This window comes from Psammomys obesus, unplaced genomic scaffold (genome assembly GCF_907164565.1).
Source record: "Psammomys obesus unplaced genomic scaffold, mPsaObe1.curated_primary_1811, whole genome shotgun sequence".
Lineage (NCBI taxonomy): Eukaryota > Metazoa > Chordata > Mammalia > Rodentia > Muridae > Psammomys > Psammomys obesus.
In genome coordinates, this window is record NW_026596057.1 from 5,117,068 (window position 1) to 5,128,055 (window position 10,988).

General features: G+C 48.3%; 1 protein-coding gene and 1 long non-coding RNA gene across 2 annotated transcripts in view; one reads left to right on the top strand and one right to left on the bottom strand.

Moving 5' to 3' along the window:
* Gpr161 (G protein-coupled receptor 161) overlaps positions 1-10,763 on the bottom strand; it is a 43,141-nt gene extending 32,378 nt beyond the window's left edge. Inside the window, exon 1 of the mRNA XM_055624698.1 lies at positions 10,727-10,763. The gene's annotated coding sequence lies outside the window, so the exon portion shown is untranslated. The remainder of the gene's footprint in view (positions 1-10,726) is intronic.
* The window catches only part of LOC129689469 (uncharacterized), a 2,083-nt gene continuing 892 nt past the window's right edge, over positions 9,798-10,988 (top strand). The window contains exons 1-2 of the long non-coding RNA XR_008722104.1: positions 9,798-10,036; positions 10,333-10,387. This is a non-coding gene — a long non-coding RNA (uncharacterized LOC129689469). The remainder of the gene's footprint in view (positions 10,037-10,332; positions 10,388-10,988) is intronic.

Here is a 10,988-nt window from a genome sequence, read left to right on the forward strand (position 1 = left end):
CAGTGGGCCACTGTCACATGATCTGAAACTGTGTTTTCCGCTGAATGAGGTCATACTATGTCCTTGAACACCAAGTGTGCCAGTGAGTTTCTGTTGTCAACGTGACACAGCCTAGAATTGCCAGGGAAGGAGGAACCTCAGGTGAGAAATGGCTTATTTCAGACTGACCTGCGGTCATGTCTGGGAGAGGCTGCCTGGTGGATGATTGACGTGGTCCGGTCCATCCACCGGGAGCAGTATCTGGGAAGGTGGATCTAGACTATATTAGAAAGCAAACTGGCTGTGAGTGGATGAGTGAGTGAGAGCCAGCAAGCAGTGTTCCTCTGCGGTTCCTATCCTGACTTCCATCAATGCCAGGCTTGATCTGGAAGTGTAACCAAATAACCCTCTCTTCCCCAAATTGCTTTTGGGGATGGTGTTGGTCACAGCAACAAAGAAGCAAATTCGAACACCTGTGGCAATTTGCATATATATATATATATATATATATATATATTTTTTTTTTTTTTTTTTAATGCTTTCAATCTGCCCTACTAACCTTTGGCCACCCATTTCCCTATATTCAACCTGCAATTCTCCGCTGAGTTCACTAACAGCATGTGTAAAATAAGAATTGTGACCTCCCCCCACCCCCCGCCACCTTGGGTGGGGGAGCCTTCAATGCAGAGATACAGGGGTCAGAGGTATGCACGCTGTTTCAGAGGAGTCACTTCCTCAGCTGTCTCTGAGGTGAGCTGTTTTCTCCTGGGCAGGTCCTGACAGTGCAGGTCAGGCTAAGGGTAGCTCGGTCCACACACACATGGCGTCCTTGAAACAGCCGGAGCTGGGAATCTGGCTTTAATGACGTGTCAGCAATGTGTGGGAAACTGTTGGATTTAAAAGCAAGGTTGCCGAGTCCCGGTGGATTTCACCCACCAGAAAGGTAGGCTCAATTACAATGTTCCAAAAGGCCACGTGGGAGAAACCTGAGTTTCCTGCAGAGACCATAGGGGTCGATGCAGAAGGTCTGAACAGGGCTGTATGAGGAAGAATGTCTCAGTTCCTGGCCAACACCCTCCCCTTCATTTACTTTCTATAACTATCCTACCTCACATTCTGTAAATGGACCATCTGATGTTGGTAACTGAGAGAGGTCCTCCCAACCACGTCCATCCCAGGCAAATAAAGGCTATTACAGTAAATGGTCCTGTGGTCAAGAAAATTCAAATGCACCTTTCACATGGTGATTAATTCACAGCAGCTTTTTGCTCTTAGGCGTGTCCTCCAGGTGAAGAGCTAATAAAAGGACAAGAGAGGATTCATGTGGGCTGGGAAAACCATTCCTCTGCCCCAGGCCATGAGCTCCTGAGCACCACTTATTTGAATAGCATGTAGCTCAAGGCCTGATGAACACTTAACTAAACTCTGAAGAATCCTTTCTGGAACACTGTGCTCTGATACTATGGCTGTTACCATCACCATTTCTTGTAATCGACAGTTTTCCTGGTCCATTTTATTCAGGCACATGGACCTCAGGTAACTGTCCATCTCAACCACTATGGTTTCTTTATGTTCCCTTCCAGGCTTACAAATGCTTCTTAATTGCCTTTGAGAAGATAAATATTTTATATTTTCCCTACACAATATAAATAAAGTATCTCCCTAACAGGCTCATGTGTTGAAGACTCCCAAAGCAATGTTGAGATGTATGGCTTAAGGAAGTGACTGGATCACACATAAAGGCAATGACCTAATCAGTACATAAATTCATTGATGAACTCATAATTTAATAGACTTCTGTAAAGTTGTGGAAGGTTTTGGGAGGACCTGATTAGAAGAAGTATATCATTGGGCTGAGTGTCTTTCAAAGTCTCCAGTTCCTCTTCCTGCTCTCCAGCCATCAAGAGATAAGCAGCTCTGCCCATTTCACCCTCTCCATCACCAGGCCCAGTCCCATGATAGGCTTGGAAATGGCTGAACCAACATATGGTACATTGAACCCTCTTTAGCCATGAGCCAATAGGTCTTTCCTTGCTTAAGCTGTTTATCTCAGGTATTTGTCACAGTGACAGAAAGCGAACCCACACTAAGATCCACTTCAACCTGGAAATCAATAGAAGAACATGGACTCCCCCGCCAAATCTAGGTCTTGGGCTCTTGTGATCTTGGCTTTTAGCCTCTCTGAGACTCAGCCTCTCCATGAGGAAAAAGAGAGAGAACTAACTTACTTTGTGTGTTTGCCAAGGGGAATACCTGAGAAGGCGTGAGCAGAAGCAGTTGGTTGAAGGGCTGTCAAGGTAACCTCTAAAATGCCTGAATAACTTGAGGCATGAATGATTTAATCCCTCCCGTTTCCAATGTAAAGGAAGCCGGTGGATTACTGAGCTAGATGAAATGGATGGAAGGCAGGAGAAGGTGGAATGAAAACTTCCTGGGCTCCGTTAGGGATTTAAGGCCCCAAGACTGAAACTAAAGGCAGAAGAGGCCTTCCTCCTCGCTGTGAACTGACTTAGTTGTTGGCAACCACTCACGCACTTGCTCCAGCAAAGTCTGGGTCCCAGGCACTTTCAAATGTATCTCTACTTGTGACTCTGCATGCCCATGTCCCCTGCTCCCTTCATCTCACAAGCCCTTCCCTTTAAGGCCCCTGCGAGAACAGCAAGGCTCACCTGATGTGAGTGGAGAGAATCAGGAGGGCTGGGGAACATGGGCGGTAAAGACCAAACAAGATATCTCAGGTAACTAGCCATCTCAACCACTATTCCTAGGAAGGGTGTCGCCCCCTGCAGGGAACACCTGGAACTGCCAGGGGGCGTTCCTGGTTGTCACACCAAGGGAGACGCTGCCGGCAAATCAGGAAGGGATGTTGGATGTGCACATCAAAATACAGCTGGTCAGAAACATCAGTCATGCTGGGATGGAAGAATACTGTCCCGGACGAGCAGTAATCTCTCTATATATATGCTTACCAAACAGATTAAGGAAAATAAAACAACCCCGTTCATAAACACACACGAGAATTAAAACATGAGGGCTGCGCTCAGAACGCCAAAACAACTCCTCCTATTGAAGGTAAACAATAATTACACGTTAATGAAGTTTTACCCTCAAGTATACTTTCTACTGATTATCCTCACAGAGCTAAGCAAATTAAACCTATACTGCTAAAATGATAGTATTATTGTATTTAATTTCATACAGTATTGATTCCTTGAGAATTTCACACATATAATAGTACAATTATCATTGTTGTTGTTATTATTATTATTGAGACAGGCTCTCACTGTACAGCCCCAGCTGGCCACGAATTCACTCTGTAGACCAGTCTGGCCTCCAACTCACAGAGCTCCCCCTGCCTCTGCCTGCTGAGTGCTGGAATTAAAGGTGCATGCCAACAAGCCCAGCCTTAGCAATATTATTTTCATATGGCTCACAGGCATATTTCTTCTGAGTACATTTCCTCTGGTGGCCGTGTCTGAGGTAGATGCCTAAAGGACACAGGCTGTCCCTTCTCTCCTTCCCTGGGTAGCCACATGGCTGCATGTTTCTGGACATTCCTATAATCTTCTCCTCCAGTCAGTTTTCTCCGTGTCATCCCTCACCGTGCCACCCAACGAGTGTGTACTCGAGACCCACGCTCTGCTCAGCTCTTGCCTACAGCTGTTAACACGGCAGAAGCTAGCTAGAACAAGGCTCACAGTGGGAATGGGACACAAGCAGTAAATATCAAATATGTAAAATAATCCCAGGCAGTAACAAGCGCAATGAAGAAAAATGAAGCACGGTATAGTCAACCGTGTTCTCTTGCTGTAGAGAACTATCTCAAACTGCCTTCGCCGTTAAAAGTTTGTTTGGCTCATGGTTTTGGAGGCTAACACTCTAAGCATCCTCTGACTGCTTCATATCATGGTGGCCGGCGTCTGGGAGGGAGTATGTGTGAGAGACAGGGATTAGCAGGCAGGAAGCCAGCACAGAGAAGCCATCTGGGCTTACTAGTCTAGGACTCACTCTTGAGGGGTTGCTGGGAACCAAACACGGATCCTCTGGAAGAACAGCAAATGATCTTAACCTCTGAGCCATCTCTCTAGGCCCAAGGGTCCTTTGGGTGACTTATCTTTCCATGTGTTCTCTCTGTATACCACTTACGCTTTGCTTGTCAATGCTCCCTGAACACCCGGACACACCCACGCCCACCCACCCTTACATGCTTTCTCCCACGCGACACATCCAAGCACCTCAGATATAACATGTACAGAAAACCAGAATTCACCCCCTCGGCTCCCACCGCCCCCATACACAAGCCTTCATTTGTTTCTACGCTATGCAGAGCACTATTTGCCCCCATCTCTCAAGGCAGAGACCTAGAGGCTGACGATGCACCTGTTCAGAGTGCTAGCACATGACCTGGCTCTACCCCCAGCACTAAATAACGCATTGTGGTAGCACAAACCTATACCCAGCACTGGGGAAGTGAAGGCAGAATCATCAAAGCCATTCTGTGTTACACAGCGAGTTCAAGCCCATCCAGGGCTAGAGAGCCTTGTCTTCTTAAAAAAGTAGGATGTAGCCGGGGGTGGTGGCGCACGCCTGCAATCCCAGCACTCAGGGAGGCAGAGGCAGGGGGATCTCTGTGAGCTCAAGGCCAGCCTGGTCTACAAAGAGAGTCCAGGACAGCCAAGGCTACACAGAGAGACCCTGTCTCAGAAAAAAAAAAAAATCTAGGTTGTGCTGGAGAGAGAACTCCAAAGTTAAGATCATTTGATGTTCTGGCAGTGGACCTGGGTTCAGTTCCCAGCACTCACACCAGGCAGATCACAACCTCACGTGAGTCCAGTTCCAGGGACTCTGAAGCTGTCTTCTGGCCTCTACATCCATTTGGACACCCACATACTGCACATACATACATGCAAGCATACACACACATGAAATTTAAGTAAAAACCAGAAAACTAGAACATCTTTGACTGTTCTTGCCAAATGATCCTGATTAGAGCTACAGCTCGGACTGACACTCTGTCCGTGTCATCCTGGGTCAATTAATGGTCATGTCCAAGCCTTGGATTTACATACAGGGCAAAATAAGATTGTGTGTGTGTGAGAGAGAGAGACAGAGAGAGATCCCACACTACAGTCTAGCCCAAAACTTCATCCTGTTATTACCCATCTCAGAGTACTACCCTCTCCCCCACAGATTACTATCAGGCATTTCTATCTCATCTTCTTATCTCGGATCTCGCCCCCATTCCAATCTGTCCTCCCCACTCTGCCAGACTGACAGTTTCTCACACAGGCCCAACCATGCTGTGTGATTCCCACACTGGAAGACTTTACTCATTAGCAGGTGCCTTCCCCCTCTGCTATCCCAAGTCACTCCCGGCTCTTGAGACACTGCTGCTCTGTCCAGCTCTGCACCTATACATTGTCCCTGCTGCCCACGGCACCATTGCTCCAACTCCGGCTGCCCGAGAAAAGCACACCCTTAAGACTTGGTGGGAAAACCCTTTAAAAGGCAGAATAATAATAGTAATAATAATAACAAAGATTGGCTAAACAGACTCATGGGCAACCCTGACCACAGAGATCATAAAAGAGAGGGAAACAGAATAAATTCAGTAGTTCTGCATGTGCCCCGCCCCTTCCCCATTGCTGGAACCCAGGGCTTCCAGCATGCTAGGTAAGTGCTCTGCCACTGAGCTACACTCACAGTTTTAGAGTAAATATACATTCGTGTGTCTGAGTGTGTGTATCTCTCTCACTGTGTATGTACCTGTTGGGGTGTATGTATGTATGTGTGCATTCATATGAACATAGATGCAGATACCTAGGGAGGCCAGCCTCTCTTGGAGCTAGAGTTACAGGCAGTTGTAAGTTGCAGGTGTGGGTGCTGGGAACTGAATCCAGGCCTCTGCAAGAGCAGTACGTGCTCTTGCACCCCAACCCCGGAACAGTTTTAAATTGAAAAACTAACAAATAAGACTAAATTTAGGAAAGCTTGACCCTGAAATTGGAGAGGACTTCCCAAAAGCAAAACAGAAAACCACCAAGAAAAATGACATACGTCTAACCTCACAGAGGTTAAATATTCATATACAACCGTGCGCACAACAAAGAGAGGACAGAAAGAGAAGACATTTGGTTTGTTCCAGCGGGTGGATTAAAGTCCAGAAACTGGGGAGAGCTTCTTTCATTTATGAGATCACAATCTGTGTATGGGGGTGGGGACATGGGAACTGAGAGAAAACTGGAGAAAATGCAAGTTGATTTCTTAAATGTTAAGAGTTAATGTAGAAGAATCAATTAGCATTTAAGATGCACACAACCAATGTTGTTCTCTACGATTCAGGATAAACTTCAAATGTCATATGCAGAAGCGGGTATAAATTGTGCTACAGCGCTCGTTTTGAAAGGGGAAAATAAAAAGAAGAAACGTTACATATTGTTCTACCTGTGGGTGCAGGGATTATTTCCGAGGGTGTAGACAAAAACTGGCAAAATTGGCTATATGTCAAAAAGGAAACACAGGGCTGGAGAACGGGAGTGGGGTGGAGTTGTTTCTTTATATAACTTCTGTAATTTGGAATATTGTGGTTTTTTTTTTTTTTAACTCCATGACCTAACCCTAAACATGTAATCTTACGTAAGTAAGTTAATTAGATATCCTTTTCAACAGTCTTTCAGACCTCAGGAGACAAAAGAGAACTCTTTAAATAACTCCTTAAACTGGGTGGGGTGGTGCAGGCCTTTAATATGGGCATTTAGAAGGCAGAGGCGGGTGGATCTCTGTGAGTTGGAGGCCAACCTGGTCCATGTGACAGCCAGGGCTACATAGTGAGACCTTGTCTGGAAAAGATAAACAAACAAATAAATAAGGCTGCTTAAAATATGCACGTTCTATGACACACAAATTCTACTTGAAGAAATAATTCTTATCAAGGAATCTTCCAAACATGTCCTAAAGATAGACAGCTATGTTATGTGGGAGCGAGCTAAAAGCCCATCAGTGGGAAAATTCTTAAATAAATGATAGTAGGTACACTATGAAGTACTATGTAGCCATTTAAAGGCATGAAGCTGCAGGGTGTGGTGATGCAAGTTTTTAGTTGCTGCACTTGGAGACAGAGCAGGTGGATCTCTGCAAGTTCAAGGCTAGCCAAGAGATCCTGTCCCAAAAGAAAGAAAAGAAAAGAATTATACCTATCACTGAGATTGGATGACTTTTATGTCATATTCTTACGTCAAAACAGTAAGTTATGGAAATTAGATATGCCTCCATTTATGTGTTAATATTTTTCAAAAGTATATACAACATATTTGGGTTGCCTCTAAAGTTAGAAATGTAGACACTATTATTTTATGATGTCTTATGCTGTGATATAAGTAAATTATATATTGCTTATCACCTCTATCTCCAGGCATGGTAAAAACATGAGCACTGAAAAATGCCTAGATGGAGGGGCCACAGGGACAATTCCCTCAGCAGAGTTCTTGCCTTGAAACAGCAGGACCTGAGTTCAGATCCCCAGCACGCAGAAAAGCCTCCTTCCCACACCTCTAGCTCCGATGCTGGGAGTTAGTGGGCCGAAGGTTCCCTGGAGCCTAGAGGACTAGGACACTCCAGGTTCCAGAGAGATCCTGTCTCAGAAAAACTGGGTAAGGAAGACATTTTCTTCAGTACATAAATTGGCCATGGTAAGTTGCAGTAAATAACACCCCCCAACACACACACACACACACACACACACACACACACACACACACACACGTAGCCCTGATCAAATGTCTAAAAAGGACATGAAAGTAGAGAGGGCTAGAGAGTGGGAAAAGAGGAAGTGAATGGGAGCATGGTTCAAACCATTATATACATTGTCAAAATGTAAATTGTAAAGTGGAGAGCAGGGAAGGAAGGTTATCAGCCTCTGGTTTCCATGAGCACATATGTACACACACACACACACACACACACACACACACACACAGAATAAGGACCTCGAAGGGAATACATTTATTGTGGTTACCTCAGAGGTGAAGAAGCAGAGTCAAGGAGATGTGAAAAGGACTTTTTTTTTTTTTTTTACATATTCCTATATTAAAAATCTTTCCTAATAACCCTTGTCTTTGAAAACTTACTATATACCAGATAAGTGCTATCATTATGTACCCTGGAGCTTACACTATACAGGGCAGGGCCATGCAGTACCTAGGGCTAGGTGCTTCAGATTGCTCCCAGTCATCCAGGACTCCAGTAGAAAGCAAACACAAACCAAAACAAAGATGCAACTGTACGGCACGAAGATTCATACTTAACAGACTGAAAACCCCTTCCTTCAAACTCCCAGCTTTCCTTGAACGTATCTGCCAGGACTGCTTCTCTCCCTGCTGCCAGGCACAGAGAGGGGCCCCAGAAGCAGATGGGAAAGTAATGGAAAGTATTCTCTCTTGCGACAGGATAGGGATCACTGGTAAGTTGAATGAATGAAACACTGAGTCACAAAGCCAATCCTTCCTCTAAATGGCAAAGCTCACTGACACTAACCTTCACCTCGTTACAATTTTGGGTGTTTCAAATTCTCCCCTGGAGTCCTGCTTTACAACATTTCCGATGGTCTCAAAAGGTCTAACCTAGACTGTACACTGGCAGTGGGCGGACAGCAGGTCAACTGGACACATTATTCGGTCTTCTGCACATTTAACAAAAATGAGTTTTGAATTAAAAGACTTTTAAAAAAAATGGATTTCTTTTCCCACAAAAATTTTACAGCTCCCCCAAAGCCCACGTTGGACAGCAGTGTTGAGGCCTTGTGACAGTGTCCACAGCTGGCTGTCTCACCGTGGGATGTCACTGGACGCAGAACCCTACCCAGCCCACCTGCCTGACTTCTTCACCAACGAGTGTGCACCATAGGGCTCTACGTGGATCTGCTGACACTTATGAAAGACAAAGTTTTGACCCCAAACAGAACACACACACCCTCTGACCACACCATATTCTGTGGTCAGAGGACTCCCAGCACACAGGGCTACAACACAGATTTGAGGACCCAAGGTCTTGAAGTTAGTTCCAAAATACCAAGCAGGTTTCTTTCTGAGGTCTCTATGCTCACTGCCACCTCATTGGGGCTGTAGGACAAAAAGTCCTTAGTCAAAGGGCCCCCACGTGCAAAGCATTGCTAAGTAAAAAAAAAAAAAAAAAAAAAAAAAAAAAAAAAAAAAAAAAGACCGTTGTTCAGCCAGGAGGCAGAGCCAGCCAGATCTTGGCCAGTTCAACATCTCCCATCCCTGCTCCGTCCACATAGGACAGCCAGGTCTGCGTAGAGACCCTGTCTCAAACAAAAACAAATAAGCAAGCAAACAAACAAACAAAAAATAGGGCAGCCTGTTTTACTTTCCTGAATTTCAGTTGCCTTGCCCATCAAAGGAGACAACCATTGCAGTCCACAGGGCTGTCGTGTGAATGGATTTAAAAGGTGAGTGTGAAAGCAGCTGTCAGCACCTTAGAAGTATGGAGCAAGGTGGGTGTAGGTTAGGGCGGGAAGAGGGGCTCTGGAAGACGCCCTGTGGAGAACCTGGACACTTAAGCTGATACCCGGCCCCCTCCCCATTCTTCCTGGATGGGCAGGGAAGAGCCTATTTTCACCTGCTTTCAAGGTGGCTGAAGTAAAACGCATTTTATAAGCAAACATCATTGGTTTGGTAAAGCCACGGCTCCAAGAGGCCAGGCTGCAACCCGGGGCTGGCTCTACCCGGAGGAGACGGATTCCGAGACTACACCACCCAAGACAGTCTGATCTTTCAATGTCCCCCACAGGGCAAGTCACCGAACCCGGGTCCTTTCTCCCTACCTAGCAGGGAGGAGAACTAAATGGCCGCTCTTGTGAACACTTTGCAAAAGGGATGAGAGGTACGGTAATGAGAAGGCAGTCTCGGAGTTGTGCTACCGGGAGATGCCAACGCCCGGCTGCAATCCCTGGGAAGCCGGACGGGCCATCCCACCAGACGTCCTCAAGCCACATGCCTTTGTCCACATGATGCACCAGGGCTTAAGCTCCTTGGCCCAGCTGGTAAAGTGCTCACCCCCCAACCCCTTAAACCAACCAAACCTACCTCTCACGGATCTGAGGGGCAGGGTCACCCACCCCGGGGCGCCGGGAGACTTCTGGGTGCGCCCCCCACCCCGGCTTGGCACAGATCACACCGAATCCTGACTAGGAGGGTGTTACTCACCTGGTCCTCACGGCTTCCTGCCGAGGGTCTCGGCCGCTGCGCCCCCCCCCCCCCATTCCTAAGCCGGTCGCAGGGGGCGCGGCCCTCCTCGGCTGAGTCCCGGGCACCGAGCTGATGCTCTCTCCCTTTCCAGGGGATGAGCGGGGAGGATCCGGGCGAATGGAGCGGGCTGCACCCGGCAGAACCAGGTAGGCTTTCTGAAAGGCCCCTGGTGGTTTGGAGGGGCGCGCCCCCGAGGCTCTTCCCACAAAGAGCCCCAAAGCCAGACGCGAAAGCGCCAGCTCTTCCCTCCCGTCCCCCCAAAAGCAAGGCGCGGTACAGCCAGGAACGAGCCTTGGGACTTGGGAGAGGGGCGCCTGGAGGAGCCGCACGCCGAAGGGGCAAAGGGATTCGGGGGGGGGGGGGATGGGGAGGGGGCTGCAGAGCCAGCCGGGCCCGCGTCCGGCACGACGCTTTCAGCGCCGCGGCATCCCGGGGCAGCCCGTCCCGCCCCGGCCTGCGGGCCCCCCCCCCAGCCCGGTGCTCACCGAAGCGCCGCGGCTGCTCAGGGCCGGGCCGCCTCCCCGCCGCTTCCTCCCTGCGCGCCGCGCCCGGGCCGCGAGGTTTCGGGTTTCAGCCCGCCGAGCCCCGCTTCGCTCCTCCCGCCGGCGGCACGCGGCCCCGCGGCCCGGAGCGAGGCCGAGGAACTTGGCGGCGCTCGCTCGCGCTCCGCCCCCCGCGGCTCGCCCGCCTCCGTCGCCGCCCGGGCCGGTGCCCCGCGCCCCGAGCCCCGGTGCCCCGCGCCCCGCC